A 20,865-nucleotide genomic window follows, 5' to 3' on the forward strand; every position below is an offset into this window, starting at 1 on the left:
GAGTGTGGGCAGATGCACAGCCTGATTGCTTGAATTCTTATGTCTTTGATTAGTTATGATCAATTCAATTTAGTTGTGCTCAATGAGGAGGCGTCGAGGGCCCACGACGTCTAAATAACGAATTTATCAGTGAAACCAGAGGAACTCTGGTGTCATCCCTTATCGGCACACACTTTTTCGTGTTTCCCTGTTTGAAGAAAACACTTTCAAACCATTTTCGTAGTATCTTCTTTTTATTTCATGATTTTCATTATTATTTATCAGATTTCATCGTGTTTGTAATCATTCATACTTCAGGCGATATCAAAAAGCGTATCCAATGCATTTCGGGCATTAAAGTGGCATGCCCTTCATCAGGGAATTGACACTAGAAAGATAATATAAACGGATATTAGGATCAACGGATCTACATGGTATTTACATCAATATCATGGTAAACAATATCACATCAATGGTTCTCCCAAGGTCATCATGTCATAGTCACATGCGTATCATGCATTTTAAAGTGTGATAGTGATGTGGGGAAGTGAGTCAAGGATTGTGATTAAAGTGCAAAGAACAAAGTGAACTGAAAAAGATATGCCGTTCACTTACAAGCCTGGTGAACGTTGTCACGGTAATCTAAAACGGGGATAGAAAATGTTGAACAATCGTCAGCAAAACAAGGTCAGTATCGTGGTGGTTCACAAAAAGCTGGCGCTGTTTTCGGTGCTGGGGATCAGCATAAAAACTAACCTGAGGTTTATGCGTCTCGCGTCTTGTCCGGGGCTCGTATTTCGGAATCGCCGGTGAAACTGAACAGTTTCCGGCGTTCTTAAGTTCAAACAAGTTCCCGCGGTCATGTGATCGGTCACGTGATTAGATACTGAAAAAAGACTATCGTTATAATGGTCATTACGTATACATGATCAAAAATACGTGGTGTGGTAAATCGAAAAAAGCGGTTTAAGTATCTATGTGCAAAATAAAAAGAATGGGTTAGAGAGAAAGTAGACGGAATGCGAATTTCCCGTTTAAAAATATATACGTGTGTGAAAAAGTGGAGTTCTGCAGGATCGAACCGTCATGGGAGAAATGTAGTGCTGTGTAAGTGAATTGAGCTATCATGATCTTGATAACATCAGGGGGCTGTTGGGCTGGTGGGTGTCAACAGTACAATACTGGGAACATGCACATTCACAAACTAGTCAATTAGCAGAGCAAATCTGTTAAAGATAACAAGAAAACTCTATTCTTTCATTTAAACCAGTAGGTTTCTGGGTAGATAATTTATGAATCCAGTAGTTCTCTCGTCTTAACAGTAATTTGTTGTTGTTAACCCCTTCATATTTAGGAACAGTCTCTAGAACGATGAACTTCACTTGGGAAACGTTGTGTTGTAGTTCTGTAAAGTGCGCCGAAAGTGCTGACTTAGAGTTCTTTAATCTTATGTTGGATTTGTGTTCATTGAGGCGTACCTTGATGCGTCTCTCTGTTTTCCCCACATAGGTTTTTCCGCACGGGCATTTGATCCCGTATATTAGGTTGCTGGAGTCACAGGTGGCATTCACTCTTAGTTTTATTGGATAACCCTTTGTAGGGTGATTGAAAATATGTCCTTTAATGATACAGTTACAATTACCACAATTTAGGCAGGGTTTTGTTCCGAGATATGTGGTAGGATCGTTGGGTTTGCTTTGTAGTATTTCACCTAGATTCTTAGCTCTGGTGTAGGCGAATACCGGAGGTTGGCTGAAAGATTTATTGAAGTCTGGTTCAAGGTTGAGGATGGTCCAGTGTTTCATTATGATTTGTTTGAACTTTCTGCTGTTAGTTGAAAATTTAGAAACCACTACTGTTTGGTTTTGTTCAGATTTCACGGTTGGTGTCAAAAGTTTAGTTCTGTCCAATTTTTCCATCTTCTTTTTGGTTTCTTCCACTAGACTCCTGGGATAACCTCTTTGAAAAAATTTGTTTGACATCTCTGTTAGCCTTAAATTGAGAGTAGTCTGGTCCGAAACAATTCTTTTGACCCTAGCCATTTGTGAGTATGGTAGGTTTCTGATCAGGTTGGGTTCGTGAAAGCTGGAATGTAAAAGCATGTTATTCCGATCTGTAGGTTTGACAAAGATCTGTGGTAAATCCATTTTGTGTTATGGCAACATTCACATCCAAGAAGTTTACTGCCGTGTTTGAAATCTCCCAAGTCAGTTGGATCCTTTGATCCATAGAGTTAAAATTGTTTAGTTGTTGTCTCAATTTTTCCTCGGACTCTGACCATATGATGAAGAAATCATCGATGTATCTTGTTATCATTTTCAAGTGGTTGGTCCAGTTTGTGTCGTTAAGGATATGTTGGGTTTCATACCAGTGCATGAACGTATTGGCGTATACCGGCGCAGCTGAATTGCCCATTGCCATCCCGGTGAGCTGTTGGTACCATTTGTCGTTTACTTTGAAGTAGCTGTGGTACAAAGTGAATTGCATAAGCTCCATCAGAAATAGTTGAAAGTCATGGTCTATGTTGGTTTTAAGAATAGCTGATTCAATTGCTTCAATACCCATATTGTGTGGTATGTTTGTGTATAAACTGCTGACATCAGCAGTGCATAGCAGTATTTTTTCATTAGGGTTGAGTTGGATTTTCAACTAACAGCAGAAAGTTCAAACAAATCATAATGAAACACTGGACCATCCTCAACCTTGAACCAGACTTCAATAAATCTTTCAGCCAACCTCCGGTATTCGTCTACACCAGAGCTAAGAATCTAGGTGAAATACTACAAAGCAAACCCAACGATCCTACCACATATCTCGGAACAAAACCCTGCCTAAATTGTGGTAAATTGTGGTAATTGTAACTGTATCATTAAAGGACATATTTTCAATCACCCTACAAAGGGTTATCCAATAAAACTAAGAGTGAATGCCACCTGTGACTCCAGCAACCTAATATACGGGATCAAATGCCCGTGCGGAAAAACCTATGTGGGGAAAACAGAGAGACGCATCAAGGTACGCCTCAATGAACACAAATCCAACATAAGATTAAAGAACTCTAAGTCAGCACTTTCGGCGCACTTTACAGAACTACAACACAACGTTTCCCAAGTGAAGTTCATCGTTCTAGAGACTGTTCCTAAATATGAAGGGGTTAACAACAACAAATTACTGTTAAGACGAGAGAACTACTGGATTCATAAATTATCTACCCAGAAACCTACTGGTTTAAATGAAAGAATAGAGTTTTCTTGTTATCTTTAACAGATTTGCTCTGCTAATTGACTAGTTTGTGAATGTGCATGTTCCCAGTATTGTACTGTTGACACCCACCAGCCCAACAGCCCCCTGATGTTATCAAGATCATGATAGCTCAATTCACTTACACAGCACTACATTTCTCCCATGACTGTTCGATCCTGCAGAACTCCACTTTTTCACACACGTATATATTTTTAAACGGGAAATTCGCATTCCGTCTACTTTCTCTCTAACCCATTCTTTTTATTTTGCACATAGATACTTAAACTGCTTTTTTCGATTTACCACACCACGTATTTTTGATCATGTATACGTAATGACCATTATAACGATAGTCTTTTTTCAGTATCTAATCACGTGACCGATCACATGACCGCGGGAACTTGTTTGAACTTAAGAACGCCGGAAACTGTTCAGTTTCACCGGCGATTCCGAAATACAAGCCCCGGACAAGACGCGAGACGCATAAACCTCAGGTTAGTTTTTATGCTGATCCCCAGCACCGAAAACAGCGCCAGCTTTTTGTGAACCACCACGATACTGACCTTGTTTTGCTGACGATTGTTCAACATTTTCTATCCCCGTTTTAGATTACCGTGACAACGTTCACCAGGCTTGTAAGTGAACGGCATATCTTTTTCAGTTCACTTTTTTCTTTGCACTTTAATCACAATCCTTGACTCACTTCCCCACATCACTATCACACTTTAAAATGCATGATACGCATGTGACTATGACATGATGACCTTGGGAGAACCATTGATGTGATATTGTTTACCATGATATTGATGTAAATACCATGTAGATCCGTTGATCCTAATATCCGTTTATATTATCTTTCTAGTGTCAATTCCCTGATGAAGGGCATGCCACTTTAATGCCCGAAATGCATTGGATACGCTTTTTGATATCGCCTGAAGTATGAATGATTACAAACACGATGAAATCTGATAAATAATAATGAAAATCATGAAATAAAAAGAAGATACTACGAAAATGGTTTGAAAGTGTTTTCTTCAAACAGGGAAACACGAAAAAGTGTGTGCCGATAAGGGATGACACCAGAGTTCCTCTGGTTTCACTGATAAAGCTCTCAAGTGGATCATCCTAGAACAAGTCGATGCAGGAACAAGAACCCTAGAGAATATCCTTCAGGAGTAGGAACAATGTTGGATTTACAAACTATCCATGCACAAAAAATGGACTAAACAATCATATCCCCCAGTGGAATATACCGTAATGGACAAAATACTCCATGCATAACCAGTAAGAAGTTTTGAGAAATCAGCATAAACGACTTTCCTTTTGCGTCTTTTTAACCACCTTGTTTGTCAGTACTTACTGCACCAGCCTCACAATGAGGGTTCACTTTTTTTTAGTATTGTTGAGCACTTTTTTAATGCACCCCAGTGTGCATTTCAACAATTTCCTTTCTGTGGGTTCCCTATATATTCATTCATTCAAAAAAACTTTATTTCGGTTTGTTTATGAACCATAAAAGTACAGAACACATTTTAGACATTGAATAAATACACATATTACATCCCAGTTGATATACATAGACTACAAATTTCCATTTAGTGGCGGAGTCCCATTAAAATTCCTAAGACAATAAGTTATATATTAACAAATTTAAAAAGTTAAAATACAGTAGAAGCCCAAAGTCTTCCTGGATGTGTTATCCAACAACAGCCCAGGAGCTTTGTTACTTCCAAAGCATTCTCCGTCTTATTAGCCAAATAGAGAACAGAAACTTGGCAACGGCTGTAACTATTAGTGCATTAGTATCGGATTTTAAAATTCTAAAAAACTCTAGATAATTCCTAACTCCCAGGTTCAGACATAGCTGTATAATCCATTTCTTTCTGCTGTTGCTATAGGCAGGACAGAACAAGATTACATGCATTAGGGTCTCATTAGAGTTTTCACATCCTGGGCAGGGGCGAGCTGGGCCCTCTTTCCATTTGTCTGTATATGAATGCAGGGGCAGTGTGCCATATCTAAACTGTAGATACAACTTCTTTGCTAGAACCGGTTCAATCATATCTAGTTCCTTCTCAAAGCTGTACACATTCTTGTGATCTAAAAAGCTATCGGTGAGACTGGAGGGCCTGGCTGATTGAAGAGCTTCCTGTAGATTATGATGTTTTATGGTCTCAGCCAGGGTTTGTCTCGAGATAACTTGGCATGCAGCCTCAGGATTGGACCACAGGTTCTCCAGTCCAATCTTGGTCGCTAACCCCCTTATAAATGATAGCCACTGTATCCTACCTGCACCCTGACAGGCCATCACGGTCTTCAATTCTTCTCTATAGCTCTCAAGCTCCGGGACGCTCCACAATCTTCGCCAATAAAGGAGCGGGCGAGAGGCAATTACTTCTGCAATTGGCCTCAGATTTAGATCCAGCCTTAATGGTATTTGCGGTGTGCTTTTTGGTAGAGTGAGCAGCTGCCTAATAAAGTTATTCTCTGTAACACCGATCTCATTTACTGGTCGGTGCCCCCAAAGTTCCGCCCCGTAGAGGGTGGAAGATCTGGCTTGAACTTTGTATATTTCTAACGGAGCACTCACTAGTTTATGCACACAAGTTTTCTGAACTTTTAAGATTCCCCCCGCGGCCTGTGACAGCCCTAGATTAGCCTTAGACATTTGAGTGTCCCACCCCATTTTGTCGTTCAGTGTCAAATCTAGGTAGACAAAGTTATTTACCCTTTCCAGGGGTCGTCCATCCATTTTCGGGTGGGGGCAATTAATTGTGCTGGCGTTAAACACCATGTACTTTGTTTTATCTATGTTGATCACCAGGTTCCTTTTCTTACAGAATTCGGTAAATTGGTCTAACATCCGCTGCATCCCCATTGGTGTTTTTGAAAGCAGCAGGGTGTCGTCCGCAAACATTAGTGCAGGGAATTTAGCGCCAGCTAAATTAGGGGCATCAATATATTTTGCGCTGGTCAGATCTTCTATAAGGCCATTTAGAAAGAGGGAAAATAGTGTGGGGGCAAGTACACACCCCTGCCTAACCCCTTTCTCGATTGGAAATGCCCTAGACAGCTGGCCAGATTTACCAAAGCGTACCTTCGCAAAGGTTCCTTCATGGAGTCTTTTAAGTTGATGGCACAAGTAGAGAGGGATCCCCATGTTGATTAGTATGCTCCACAATTGGTTCCTATCCACCATATCAAAGGCGGATTTGAGGTCCACAAATGTTAGATACAGGCTACCCCCATCCAAGACCACATGCTTCCAATAAAGTTCCTGGAGCCGTAGTAATTGGTCGATGGTCGATGTTTTGGCTCTGAACCCTGCTTGCAGGTGGGAGAGAATATTATTCTCTGTAATCCAATCCTGCAGGCGTTGTAAAAGGAGTCTGGCATACATTTTTTGTGTGACATCAATAAGGCTAATTGGCCTGTAGTTTGATGGTACCAGCGGGGAGCCCTTTTTATAAACCGGGGTGATTTCGGCCCCCAGCCAGGTGCTAGGGAGTTCTTGTCTGTCCAAAATAGCATTAAATAGGACAGTCAAGTAGGGGACCCATATCTTCAACTCATCTCTATAAAGATCACCAGGAATCCTGTCCAGCCCCGGGGCCTTATTAGGTTTCAGTGCTAATACCGCTAGTGTCACTTCCGACAAAGTAAATAAAGGAGGGCACCAGCTAGGATCCAACCACAGAGGAGAACTTGGTAGCTCAAGAGTTAGGGAAGCAGGACTAGAGTAAAGATCTTTGAAGTAAGCACACCAAACTTCCTCAGCGATGTTAGGGTCGATCTTAGACTTGCCCTCTGCCTTCCCGGTGTGAACCAGATTCCAGAAGGATCGTGCATCTTTCACAATCAGTGCCTGTTTGATTGCCTGCCATCTCTCAGTTTCCCATTCAGATTTTGCATGGAACAGGAGATCCTTATAAGCCTTCCTTGCAGTCATGATGGAAGTCATACTGCCTGTTTTAAGAGCAGATGCTAAAATAGTTTTTGCCCTCCTACATGACTGGTTATACCAGGGATTAGAGTCCCGTGGCTGCCGTTGGCTCTGGTTGGAGGATTTGTAAAAACTGCCTGCCAAGGTCTTCATTAATTCTTTATGGATTTCTACAGCCTTTGCGCCTGCCGCAAAATTTGAGGCACTCTCATTTAATGCTAGCACCCGCTCTAGCTGGGGAATTACACTATTGTACAGGAAAGCCAGATTTTCTGGTGAGGACTTGATAGTGGCCCAACGGATTCTTTTCCCACCCTGTATAATTCTAATATTACTTGATACAGCGTCAGCCTCTTGTGGCACCACCTCAGGCTGTGGCAGATCCAACTCTACTACCAAAGGGTTGTGATCACTTTCCGAGCGATCATGTACCTGGAAGTTACAAATCATTGGCCATAAAGACAAGCTAGCCATAAAATAGTCAATTATTGACGAATGGCCCATTCCATTATAAGTACACTTTCCTGGGCTATCCCCTGGAAAGCGACCGTTACATGCTCTAAGTGAATGTGTATACGTTAAGGATGTGAGCTGCATGACCATAGGTGACCAGGATTTAGTTTGGTAGACATTAGGGAATGGAATCTGGCAGACGTCATCCTCGTCTGATGATATCTGAATGGCCCCCCCAAGTGGTTCATAGTGGCAGTTAAAGTCTCCCCCTATTAACACCTTAGTCTCGCTAGGGAGACTATTCAATAAATTAGTTAAGGCCTCTAGGGTCTGTGAGGTCCCTCCCACACGAACAGGACGTGAGTAAATGTTAATAATTGCCAATTTGGGTGTTTTTGGGCGAGCTAAGAGAATGCATAATAAGTCACGCTATTAGTGCTAATCCTTTTAACAGAAAACCCAAGATGGACACCCACCCATATAGTCAGGCCACCAGATGGCCTGCCTCTAGCACCCTTTATGGCGAGTTCAGTGTAGGTAACATACCCCATTCTATGGAGGGCGGTCGTAGCCCATGTTTCCTGAAATATACAGATTCCATGAGTATCCACAAAATCACACCAATCAGTGCTGTCTAATTTTGTAGCCAAACCCGCCACATTCCATGATAGGGCCGCTAAATGTCTGCTTTGTCGGCTAGGTGGCTCAATTGACTGGTTGGAAGATGTAGCAGTTCCTACGATTGGGTCGCCTGAATCAGGGCACATTTGTCCCTTAAATGAGTCATGGCTAAATTTGGGGGATTTGGCCATTTGGGATATAGAAAGAGCAGTGGTAGATTGGGGGAATATAGACATCAACCTAGTCCCACTCTGTGCGTCCACCCAAGCTAGCTCCCCTTTACCCACCTTTGAACTAGTTAAGGGAGGGGTGGTGGAAACGGGAAGGCAATCACAGCCATCGAAACAGGGGGTTCCCTATATATACGATACCCAACAAAACCCCAGTATCTGCATTTAGCCCTTTGTAACCGGGTGGCTCAACTACAGTTCCCTACCTCCATAGACCTTGTGTCTTTTCCTTCACCAATAGGAGAGCCGAATGGCCACCTTATTCCCCACCTACATTACCAATGTAACCAGAACATGAGGCGGGACTACATTTCCTATCCTCCCGCTTAATTAGGCAACAAAACCAATGTGATTAAACCCCGATCAAGTGTCACCTGGCATTTATCTCCATAATCTTTCAAAAATACAGCCCGGCCAGACACAGCGAGAATCGGAGAAGGAAGGACGTAGTCCCTTGATGAAGTAAATGCGTGATTAAGGGAGGGGGCGGGGCAACCAAAGACCATGTGTACTGGATATTTTCTTTTTAAAATGCTATCACTTTTATTTCCCCAGAATGCGACTACTGGGATCTCCTTTCCGCACTACCTCATGAAGTCCTAGTGAATAGAGGATATGTAGGTTTTTAGGTATTTTTTTATTTCTGTTATCACACCTACGTGTGCACTATCGTGTGCACTATCGACAAATATGATTTGCTTTCATTTGCCTTTCTGGGGTGGGGTGGGGTGGGACGGTGTGTGTTTGTGCCCACGTGTTTGTGTGTGTGTTTTGTCTGAAGTTTTGGAGGACAAACACACATCTCTGCATGCCCTGTCACACACTACAACTAAGTTGTGCCTGAGCATGACATAATACAATATCAAGACGTCACAATTACGCCCAACAGAAATAATGTAAATGTGTTTCGATTTATATAGCGCAACACTTTAACCCAGGGGTCTCAAGGCGCTTGCTTAGGGAACCCGTCCTGGTATTCCCCTGTGAGATACCCCGGCCGGGTATCCACAAGGTGAAAGCCAGGCATCCTGCCGCGAGGGGCCGTAGTGGAGATTAAGCAAGCTATTGCCCAGAGTCGCAGAGTGTGACCCCGTTAGTCGAGTAGGCACCGGAGCGAGAATTGTCGACTCCGTGGAATTTTGAGCCCGAGACCCGCCGAGGCGGGGAATCAACCCTGGTCCACGGCTGATCTCAGCTTCCGGGTCTGCCGCCTCTAACCACTGAGCCACGCTTCTCCACATGTACACAAATACAATAAAGCTTTTTTGTTTCAGAGACTATTATAGGAAAAGGTCCAGTTTGGTATGTACAGTTGTGGTCCTGAAGAAATCCTATTGACCCTTGGTGGCACTAGATACAGGCTCAAACATGTCGACCCACTGATTGGTGGTCATTATACCAACTAAACATCTCACTGCATTTATTCTCACCGAAGGACCTTGTTAGTAAACAGGATTTAGGATCCTGAAGGCCAATTTAACTTGCTCTCGTTATCCCTTAGACAAAGAGCTCCTCATGCAAACTTCATTGAGGCCACCCACTCACACTAGGTGTAGTGGGTGAGGATCCGATGATGAAGCATGCCACTGGTGAGGATCATACTAATATACCCATGAGATGCCAAAGTTGCACCAATTTACCTGTGTACAGATCCTCCACCATCTTAAGATATATTAAGACCATATAACTGACCTCTTAGACCATAAGAGCTCATTAATTACGAAAGGATTAGCTGGTCTAGAAATAATTACATATTACGGGTCTGGTCACTTCTTGAAAATCCGGATTTTGCTGTGAGGATTTATATATTTTTTAATGTTTTACCTATTGTTTTGTTGCAGGTGTTAAAAAAACATGTCAGAGTTTTACTGCCTCTATTTAACAGCAGCGTTCCCAGCCCTTGTGCACTTGGTAATGTACGCAAGCAGAACGTTGGTTTAAGTGTGCTTGTGTCGTGGAAAAGTGACAGGGTCACCCCCGATTCCATAGGGTGTAGCGTAATCATCTTCTCAGACACGAATGCCAGGGGTTCGTGGACAGTTCAACTCTCAGCAGGTGGCGGAAGGGCATCGCTCCTCCCGCCTCACAGCCGAAACCACCCGTGCTGCCTCGGCTAAGAGCAGGCAATACTGCCTGCTCTGAAGAGCAAGCACAACGGCGTGTCAAAAACGACTCCAAATCGGGGCTTGTATTTCTTTGCTTTACCATTCGCGATCTAGTTTATTCATTTTTTTACATTATCAGTTGTGCTTTTGTTCTCTATTTAAGCCGTTGGCACCTCCTGACTCCTCTTTGTTCTGTCCAAACTGTTTTTCCCCGGGACTGGAAATAATTGCTCGTTGTTGCTCTATGAGGTTTCATTTTCCAAAACGTTATTTTCTGCATGTAATCAATAGCATAGGGACTATGCTTTCTAGGCGATAAAGTTCTTAGTCAACATAAGCCCTGTCTCAGTTCCCACCTGCACGCGAGTCCATCTGAATATTGAACAGGGACCCTACAAGAAGGCATTCTAGGATAAATGCTAACTTAAACTTAACATGCCAGTAGTTTATTACACGCAAAATCAGACTTACTCAAATACAACATTGACTATTATGTCTGCCCTGCACATCTGGACAAGGGTACTCTGGATCGGGCACCTCCTGGGATGCTGATCACAATAAAAGGCTTCAATACAGCTCAATGCCATTTCATAGCCATGAATATCAAGGGCCTTATGTTTCAACGCATTTCCTTATCCACAAAGGATTTTGCTAGAGAGGGTCGGAGAAACCGAGAGATGGTCGGAAACAGCGTGAGGGTCGGAGAAACCGAGAGATGGTCGGAAACAGCGTGAGGGTCGGAGAAACCGATGGTGGGTCGGAGAAACCGAGGGTGGGCCGGAGAAACCGAGGGTGGGTCGGAAAAACCGAGGGTGGTTCGGAAAAACCGAGGGTGGGTCGGAAAAACCGAGGGTGGGCCGGAGAAACCGAGGGTGGGCCGGAGAAACCGAGGGTGGGTCGGAAAAACCGAGGGTGGGCCGGAGAAACCGAGGGAGGGTAGGAGAAACCGAGGGTGAGTCGGAGAAACCGAGGGTGGGTCGGAGAAACCGAGGGTGGGCCGGAGAAACCGAGGGTGGTTCGGAAAAACCGAGGGTGGGCCGGAGAAACCGAGGGTGGGCCGGAGAAACCGAGGGTGGGTCGGAAAAACCGAGGGTGGGCCGGAGAAACCGAGGGAGGGTAGGAGAAACCGAGGGAGGGTAGGAGAAACCGAGGGTGGGCCGGAGAAACCGAGGGTGGGCCGGAAAAACCGAGGGTGGGCCGGAGAAACCGAGGGAGGGTCTGAGAAACCGAGGGTGGGTCGGAGAAACCGAGGGTGGGCCGGAGAAACCGAGGGAGGGTAGGAGAAACCAAGGGTGGGTCGGAGAAACCGAGGGTGGGCCGGAGAAACCGAGGGAGGGTAGGAGAATCCGAGGGAGGGTCGGAGAAAGCCAGAGGGGGTCGGTGAAACCGAGGTTCATCTCGTCTGTAGCAAGTAGCCTTTCCGTCCTGCTACTTGCAGTCACTTTGTGTCTCCCTGTTTTCAAGCACCAGTTGAGCAGCCAAGGAAGTGACATATGTGAAACCTTTGGCTTTGATACAGCTCACATCCGCGTATTAATGACACACGTATTATGTTTAATGACTGCTCATTGCTACTGTCCCAGTCCTCCAGTCCCAAACACAGCACAAAATGCACTGCTCAAAAATGAGACAATAAAAACTGCAATTGCCTGGTAAGCGTCCCACCTGCCCATTACAGATGCAGAAGTGTCAGAATGCAAGTAAAGACCATGACACAACAAGCCTTGGCAGGACCAGCTTGGCTGTACAGAGAACTCATTTCACAAACTTGAGTCTAACATATAGGTGGGGGGGGGGGGGCGGGGTTGGATCAAGATTAAAAAATAAAAACAGCATTCCTTAGTGGTTTCCTCCACTTTGTGTCTCCCTATTTTCAAGCACCAGTTGAGGGGGCCAAGGAAGTGGTCCCCACTTCAGCGGTCCCGGGAGTGATTGGAGGCATGTGGGACCGCTGGGGTTTTTCCAATATCTCCTTCTGGCTATGGCTAGAGGAGGGGGCGATCGCGGGTCTGCTGCCCTTGACTTCGCTGCACGGTTGCAGGAATGCTGTTGCTGACTTTTACTTCAAGTTGTTTGTTTCCTTGGCAAGTACAATATTAGACCGATGGTAGGGACTCTTTGAGGGTAAGCCCGCGGTGCCAGGCTAGTGCAAGGGGGCATCGGTTGACTCCGCCTGGCTGGCAGAGGTTAACGAGGGCTCGACGGTGAGCAGAGCATTGGAGTCTCGGTGCTCACTGGTCATCAGTTTTGCCGCACTCTAATATTGGGAGTCGACCTATATGATAGTGTATCGAAATGTGCCTTTCATGGGGAGTACCGGCCACTCACTTGGTGAGGAGGATGTACATTTCGTGTCTTTGTTGGTGTCCATGCACCGATTGCTCGGCCGGGTTTTTACACTGGGTGCAGTGAGGCGTCTGCGCCACAGGGTGGCACTGTCCTTCAGTACGATCTTCATACACGCCAAATGTTGTCAGTTTTATTTTACTGTTTTCTCCAGCAGCTCATCTTTACCATGGTATAGTCAGTGTAACGTTCACTGTATAATGGCCTCTTTTGGTGGGCGTAGGGAAGTGGTGCGTGTGATTTCAGGCATGTTCTGTGAGAAACCGAGGGTGGGCCGGAGAAACCGAGGGTGGGCCGGAGAAACCGAGGGTGGGCCGGAGAAACCGAGGGTGGGTCTGAGAAACCGAGGGTGGGTCGGAGAAACCGAGGGTGGGCCGGAGAAACCGAGGGAGGGTAGGAGAAACCAAGGGTGGGTCGGAGAAACCGAGGGTGGGCCGGAGAAACCGAGGGAGGGTAGGAGAATCCGAGGGAGGGTCGGAGAAAGCCAGAGGGGGTCGGTGAAACCGAGGTTCATCTCGTCTGTAGCAAGTAGCCTTTCCGTCCTGCTACTTGCAGTCACTTTGTGTCTCCCTGTTTTCAAGCACCAGTTGAGCAGCCAAGGAAGTGACATATGTGAAACCTTTGGCTTTGATACAGCTCACATCCGCGTATTAATGACACACGTATTATGTTTAATGACTGCTCATTGCTACTGTCCCAGTCCTCCAGTCCCAAACACAGCACAAAATGCACTGCTCAAAAATGAGACAATAAAAACTGCAATTGCCTGGTAAGCGTCCCACCTGCCCATTACAGATGCAGAAGTGTCAGAATGCAAGTAAAGACCATGACACAACAAGCCTTGGCAGGACCAGCTTGGCTGTACAGAGAACTCATTTCACAAACTTGAGTCTAACATATAGGTGGGGGGGGGCGGGGGGCGGGGTTGGATCAAGATTAAAAAATAAAAACAGCATTCCTTAGTGGTTTCCTCCACTTTGTGTCTCCCTATTTTCAAGCACCAGTTGAGGGGGCCAAGGAAGTGGTCCCCACTTCAGCGGTCCCGGGGGTGATTGGAGGCATGTGGGACCGCTGGGGTTTTTCCAATATCTCCTTCTGGCTATGGCTAGAGGAGGGGGCGATCGCGGGTCTGCTGCCCTTGACTTCGCTGCACGGTTGCAGGAATGCTGTTGCTGACTTTTACTTCAAGTTGTTTGTTTCCTTGGCAAGTACAATATTAGACCGATGGTAGGGACTCTTTGAGGGTAAGCCCGCGGTGCCAGGCTAGTGCAAGGGGGCATCGGTTGACTCCGCCTGGCTGGCAGAGGTTAACGAGGGCTCGACGGTGAGCAGAGCATTGGAGTCTCGGTGCTCACTGGTCATCAGTTTTGCCGCACTCTAATATTGGGAGTCGACCTATATGATAGTGTATCGAAATGTGCCTTTCATGGGGAGTACCGGCCACTCACTTGGTGAGGAGGATGTACATTTCGTGTCTTTGTTGTGTCCATGCACCGATTGCTAGGCCGGGTTTTTACACTGGGTGCAGTGAGGCGTCTGCGCCACAGGGTGGCACTGTCCTTCAGTACGATCTTCATACACGCCAAATGTTGTCAGTTTTATTTTACTGTTTTCTCCAGCAGCTCATCTTTACCATGGTATAGTCAGTGTAACGTTCACTGTATAATGGCCTCTTTTGGTGGGCGTAGGGAAGTGGTGCGGGTGATTTCAGGCATGTTCTGTGAGAAACCGAGGGTGGGTCGGAGAAACCGAGGGTGGGCCGGAGAAACAGAGGGGGGGGGGGGGGGGCGGAGAAACCGAGGGGGCGGAGAAACCGAGGGTGGGCCGGAGAAACCGAGGGTGGGTCGGAGAAACCGAGGGTGGGTCGGAAAAACCGAGGGTGGGCCGGGGAAACCGAGGGTGGGCCGTAGAAACCGAGGGTGGCCAGAGAAACCGAGGGTGGAGAAACCGAGGGTGGGTCGGAGAAACCGAGGGTGGGCCGGAGAAACCGAGGGAGGGTAGGAGAAACCGAGGGTGGGTCGGAGAAACAGAGGGGGTGGGGCGGAGAAACCGAGGGGGGGGGGGGGCGGAGAAACCGAGGGTGGGCCGGGGAAACCGAGGGTGGGCCGTAGAAACCGAGGGTGGCCAGAGAAACCGAGGGTGGAGAAACCGAGGGTGGGTCGGAGAAACCGAGGGTGGGCCGGAGAAACCGAGGGAGGGTAGGAGAAACCGAGGGTGGGTCGGAGAAACCGAGGGTGGGCCGGAGAAACCGAGGGAGGGTAGGAGAAACCGAGGGTGGGTCGGAGAAACCGAGGGTGGGCCGGAGAAACCGAGGGTGGGCCGGAATAACCCAGGGAGGGTAGGAGAAACCGAGGGAGGGTCGGAGAAAGCCAGAGGGGGTCGGTGAAACCGAGGTTCATCTCGTCTGTAGCAAGTAGCCTTTCCGTCCTGCTACTTGCAGTCACTTTGTGTCTCCCTGTTTTCAAGCACCATTTGAGCAGCCAAGGAAGTGACATATGTGAAACCTTTGGCTTTGATACAGCTCACATCCGCGTGTTAATGACACACGTATTATGTTTAATGACTGCACATTGCTACTGTCCCAGTCCTCCAGTCCCAAACACAGCACAAAATGCACTGCTCAAAAATGAGACAATAAAAACTGCAGATGCCTGGTAAGCGTCCCACCTGTCCATTACAGATGCAGAAGTGTCAAGTAAAGACCATGACACAACAAGCCTTGGCAGGACCAGCTTGGCTGTACAGAGAACTCATTTCACAAACTTGAGTCTAACATATAGGTGGGGGGGGGGGGGGCGGGGTTGGATCAAGATTAAAAAATAAAAACAGCATTCCTTAGTGGTTTCCTCCACTTTGTGTCTCCCTATTTTCAAGCACCAGTTGAGGGGGTCAAGGAAGTGGTCCCCACTTCAGCGGTCCCGGGAGTGATTGGAGGCATGTGGGACCGCTGGGGGTTTTTCCAATATCTCCTTCTGGCTATGGCTAGAGGAGGGGGCGATCGCGGGTCTGCTGCCCTTGACTTCGCTGCACGGTTGCAGGAATGCTGTTGCTGACTTTTACTTCAAGTTGTTTGTTTCCTTGGCAAGTACAATATTAGACCGATGGTAGGGACTCTTTGAGGGTAAGCCCGCGGTGCCAGGCTAGTGCAAGGGGGCATCGGTTGACTCCGCCTGGCTGGCAGAGGTTAACGAGGGCTCGACGGTGAGCAGAGCATTGGAGTCTCGGTGCTCACTGGTCATCAGTTTTGCCGCACTCTAATATTGGGAGTCGACCTATATGATAGTGTATCGAAATGTGCCTTTCATGGGGAGTACAGGCCACTCACTTGGTGAGGAGGATGTACATTTCGTGTCTTTGTTGGTGTCCATGCACCGATTGCTCGGCCGGGTTTTTACACTGGGTGCAGTGAGGCGTCTGCGCCACAGGGTGGCACTGTCTTTCAGTACGATCTTCATACACGCCAAATGTTGTCAGTTTTATTTTACTGTTTTCTCCAGCAGCTCATCTTTACCATGGTATAGTCAGTGTAACGTTCACTGTATAATGGCCTCTTTTGGTGGGCGTAGGGAAGTGGTGCGGGTGATTTCAGGCATGTTCTGTGAGAAACCGAGGGTGGGTCGGAGGAACCGAGGGTGGGTCGGAGAAACAGAGGGGGGGGGGGGGGCCCGGAGAAACCGAGGGGGGGGGGGGGGGCGGAGAAACCGAGGGTGGGCCGGAGAAACCGAGGGTGGGTCGGAAAAACCGAGGGTGGGCCGGAGAAACCGAGGGTGGGCCAGAGAAACCGAGGGTGGCCGGAGAAACCGAGGGTGGGTCGGAGAAACCGAGGGTGGGCCGGAGAAACCGAGGGTGGGTCGGAGAAACCGAGGGTGGGCCGGAGAAACCGAGGGTGGGCCGGAGAAACCCAGGGAGGGTAGGAGAAACCGAGGGAGGGTCGGAGAAACCGAGGGTGGGCCGGAGAAACCCAGGGAGGGTAGGAGAAACCGAGGGAGGGTCGGAGAAAGCCAGAGGGGGTCGGTGAAACCGAGGTTCATCTCGTCTGTAGCAAGTAGCCTTTCCGTCCTGCTACTTGCAGTCACTTTGTGTCTCCCTGTTTTCAAGCACCATTTGAGCAGCCAAGGAAGTGACATATGTGAAACCTTTGGCTTTGATACAGCTCACATCCGCGTGTTAATGACACACGTATTATGTTTAATGACTGCACATTGCTACTGTCCCAGTCCTCCAGTCCCAAACACAGCACAAAATGCACTGCTCAAAAATGAGACAATAAAAACTGCAGATGCCTGGTAAGCGTCCCACCTGTCCATTACAGATGCAGAAGTGTCAAGTAAAGACCATGACACAACAAGCCTTGGCAGGACCAGCTTGGCTGTACAGAGAACTCATTTCACAAACTTGAGTCTAACATATAGGTGGGGGGGGGGGGGCGGGGTTGGATCAAGATTAAAAAATAAAAACAGCATTCCTTAGTGGTTTCCTCCACTTTGTGTCTCCCTATTTTCAAGCACCAGTTGAGGGGGCCAAGGAAGTGGTCCCCACTTCAGCGGTCCCGGGGGTGATTGGAGGCATGTGGGACCGCTGGGGTTTTTCCAATATCTCCTTCTGGCTATGGCTAGAGGAGGGGGCGATCGCGGGTCTGCTGCCCTTGACTTCGCTGCACGGTTGCAGGAATGCTGTTGCTGACTTTTACTTCAAGTTGTTTGTTTCCTTGGCAAGTACAATATTAGACCGATGGTAGGGACGCTTTGAGGGTAAGCCCGCGGTGCCAGGCTAGTGCAAGGGGGCATCGGTTGACTCCGCCTGGCTGGCAGAGGTTAACGAGGGCTCGACGGTGAGCAGAGCATTGGAGTCTCGGTGCTCACTGGTCATCAGTTTTGCCGCACTCTAATATTGGGAGTCGTCCTATATGATAGTGTATCGAAATGTGCCTTTCATGGGGAGTACCGGCCACTCACTTGGTGAGGAGGATGTACATTTCGTGTCTTTGTTGGTGTCCATGCACCGATTGCTAGGCCGGGTTTTTACACTGGGTGCAGTGAGGCGTCTGCGCCACAGGGTGGCACTGTCCTTCAGTACGATCTTCATACACGCCAAATGTTGTCAGTTTTATTTTACTGTTTTCTCCAGCAGCTCATCTTTACCATGGTATAGTCAGTGTAACGTTCACTGTATAATGGCCTCTTTTGGTGGGCGTAGGGAAGTGGTGCGTGTGATTTCAGGCATGTTCTGTGAGAAACCGAGGGTGGGTCGGAGAAACCGAGGGTGCGTCGGAGAAACCGAGGGTGGGTCGGAGAAACCGAGGGTAGGCCGGAGAAACCGAGGGTGGGTCGGAAAAACCGAGGGTGGGTCGGAGAAACCGAGGGTGGGCCGGAGAAACCGAGGGTGGGCCGGAGAAACCGAGGGTGGGTCTGAGAAACCGAGGGTGGGTCGGAGAAACCGAGGGTGGGCCGGAGAAACCGAGGGAGGGTAGGAGAAACCAAGGGTGGGTCGGAGAAACCGAGGGTGGGTCGGAAAAACCGAGGGTGGGTCGGAGAAACCGAGGGTGGGCCGGAGAAACCGAGGGTGGGCCGGAGAAACCGAGGGTGGGTCTGAGAAACCGAGGGTGGGTCGGAGAAACCGAGGGTGGGCCGGAGAAACCGAGGGAGGGTAGGAGAATCCGAGGGAGGGTCGGAGAAAGCCAGAGGGGGTCGGTGAAACCGAGGTTCATCTCGTCTGTAGCAAGTAGCCTTTCCGTCCTGCTACTTGCAGTCACTTTGTGTCTCCCTGTTTTCAAGCACCAGTTGAGCAGCCAAGGAAGTGACATATGTGAAACCTTTGGCTTTGATACAGCTCACATCCGCGTGTTAATCACACACGTATTATGTTTAATGACTGCTCATTGCTACTGTCCCAGTCCTCCAGTCCCAAACACAGCACAAAATGCACTGCTCAAAAATGAGACAATAAAAACTGCAATTGCCTGGTAAGCGTCCCACCTGCCCATTACAGATGCAGAAGTGTCAGAATGCAAGTAAAGACCATGACACAACAAGCCTTGGCAGGACCAGCTTGGCTGTACAGAGAACTCATTTCACAAACTTGAGTCTAACATATAGGTGGGGGGGGGGGGGGGGGGCGGGGTTGGATCAAGATTAAAAAATAAAAACAGCATTCCTTAGTGGTTTCCTCCACTTTGTGTCTCCCTATTTTCAAGCACCAGTTGAGGGGGGCCAAGGAAGTGGTCCCCACTTCAGCGGTCCCGGGAGTGATTGGAGGCATGTGGGACCGCTGGGGGTTATTCCAATATCTCCTTCTGGCTATGGCTAGAGGAGGGGGCGATCGCGGGTCTGCTGCCCTTGACTTCGCTGCACGGTTGCAGGAATGCTGTTGCTGACTTTTACTTCAAGTTGTTTGTTTCCTTGGCAAGTACAATATTAGACCGATGGTAGGGACTCTTTGAGGGTAAGCCCGCGGTGCCAGGCTAGTGCAAGGGGGCATCGGTTGACTCCGCCTGGCTGGCAGAGGTTAACGAGGGCTCGACGGTGAGCAGAGCATTGGAGTCTCGGTGCTCACTGGTCATCAGTTTTGCCGCACTCTAATATTGGGAGTCGACCTATATGATAGTGTATCGAAATGTGCCTTTCATGGGGAGTACCGGCCACTCACTTGGTGAGGAGGATGTACATTTCGTGTCTTTGTTGGTGTCCATGCACCGATTGCTCGGCCGGGTTTTTACACTGGGTGCAGTGAGGCGTCTGCGCCACAGGGAGGCACTGTCCTTCAGTACGATCTTCATACACGCCAAATGTTGTCAGTTTTATTTTACTGTTTTCTCCAGCAGCTCATCTTTACCATGGTATAGTCAGTGTAACGTTCACTGTATAATGGCCTCTTTTGGTGGGCGTAGGGAAGTGGTGCGTGTGAGTTCAGGCATGTTCTGTGAGAAACCGAGGGTGGGTCGGAGAAACCGAGGGTGCGTCGGAGAAACCGAGGGTGGGTCGGAGAAACCGAGGGTAGGCCGGAGAAACCGAGGGTGGGTCGGAAAAACCGAGGGTGGGTCGGAGAAACCGAGGGTGGGTCGGAGAAACCGAGGGTGGGTCGGAGAAACCGAGGGTGGGTCGGAGAAACCGAGGGTGGGCCGGAGAAACCGAGGGTGGGCCGGAGAAACCGAGGGTGGGTCTGAGAAACCGAGGGTGGGTCGGAGAAACCGAGGGTGGGCCGGAGAAACCGAGGGAGGGTAGGAGAAACCAAGGGTGGGTCGGAGAAACCGAGGGTGGGCCGGAGAAACCGAGGGAGGGTAGGAGAATCCGAGGGAGGGTCGGAGAAAGCCAGAGGGGGTCGGTGAAACCGAGGTTCATCTCGTCTGTAGCAAGTAGCCTTTCCGTCCTGCTACTTGCAGTCACTTTGTGTCTCCCTGTTTTCAAGCACCAGTTGAGCAGCCAAGGAAGTGACATATGTGAAACCTTTGGCTTTGATACAGCTCACATCCGCGTATTAATGACACACGTATTATGTTTAATGACTGCTCATTGCTACTGTCCCAGTCCTCCAGTCCCAAACACAGCACAAAATGCACTGCTCAAAAATGAGACAATAAAAACTGCAATTGCCTGGTAAGCGTCCCACCTGCCCATTACAGATGCAGAAGTGTCAGAATGCAAGTAAAGACCATGACACAACAAGCCTTGGCAGGACCAGCTTGGCTGTACAGAGAACTCATTTCACAAACTTGAGTCTAACATATAGGTGGGGGGGGGGGGGCGGGGTTGGATCAAGATTAAAAAATAAAAACAGCATTCCTTAGTGGTTTCCTCCACTTTGTGTCTCCCTATTTTCAAGCACCAGTTGAGGGGGCCAAGGAAGTGGTCCCCACTTCAGCGGTCCCGGGGGTGATTGGAGGCATGTGGGACCGCTGGGGTTTTTCCAATATCTCCTTCTGGCTATGGCTAGAGGAGGGTGTGAGAAG

This window comes from Lissotriton vulgaris, chromosome 12 (genome assembly GCF_964263255.1).
Source record: "Lissotriton vulgaris chromosome 12, aLisVul1.2, whole genome shotgun sequence".
Taxonomy (NCBI): Eukaryota; Metazoa; Chordata; class Amphibia; order Caudata; family Salamandridae; genus Lissotriton; species Lissotriton vulgaris.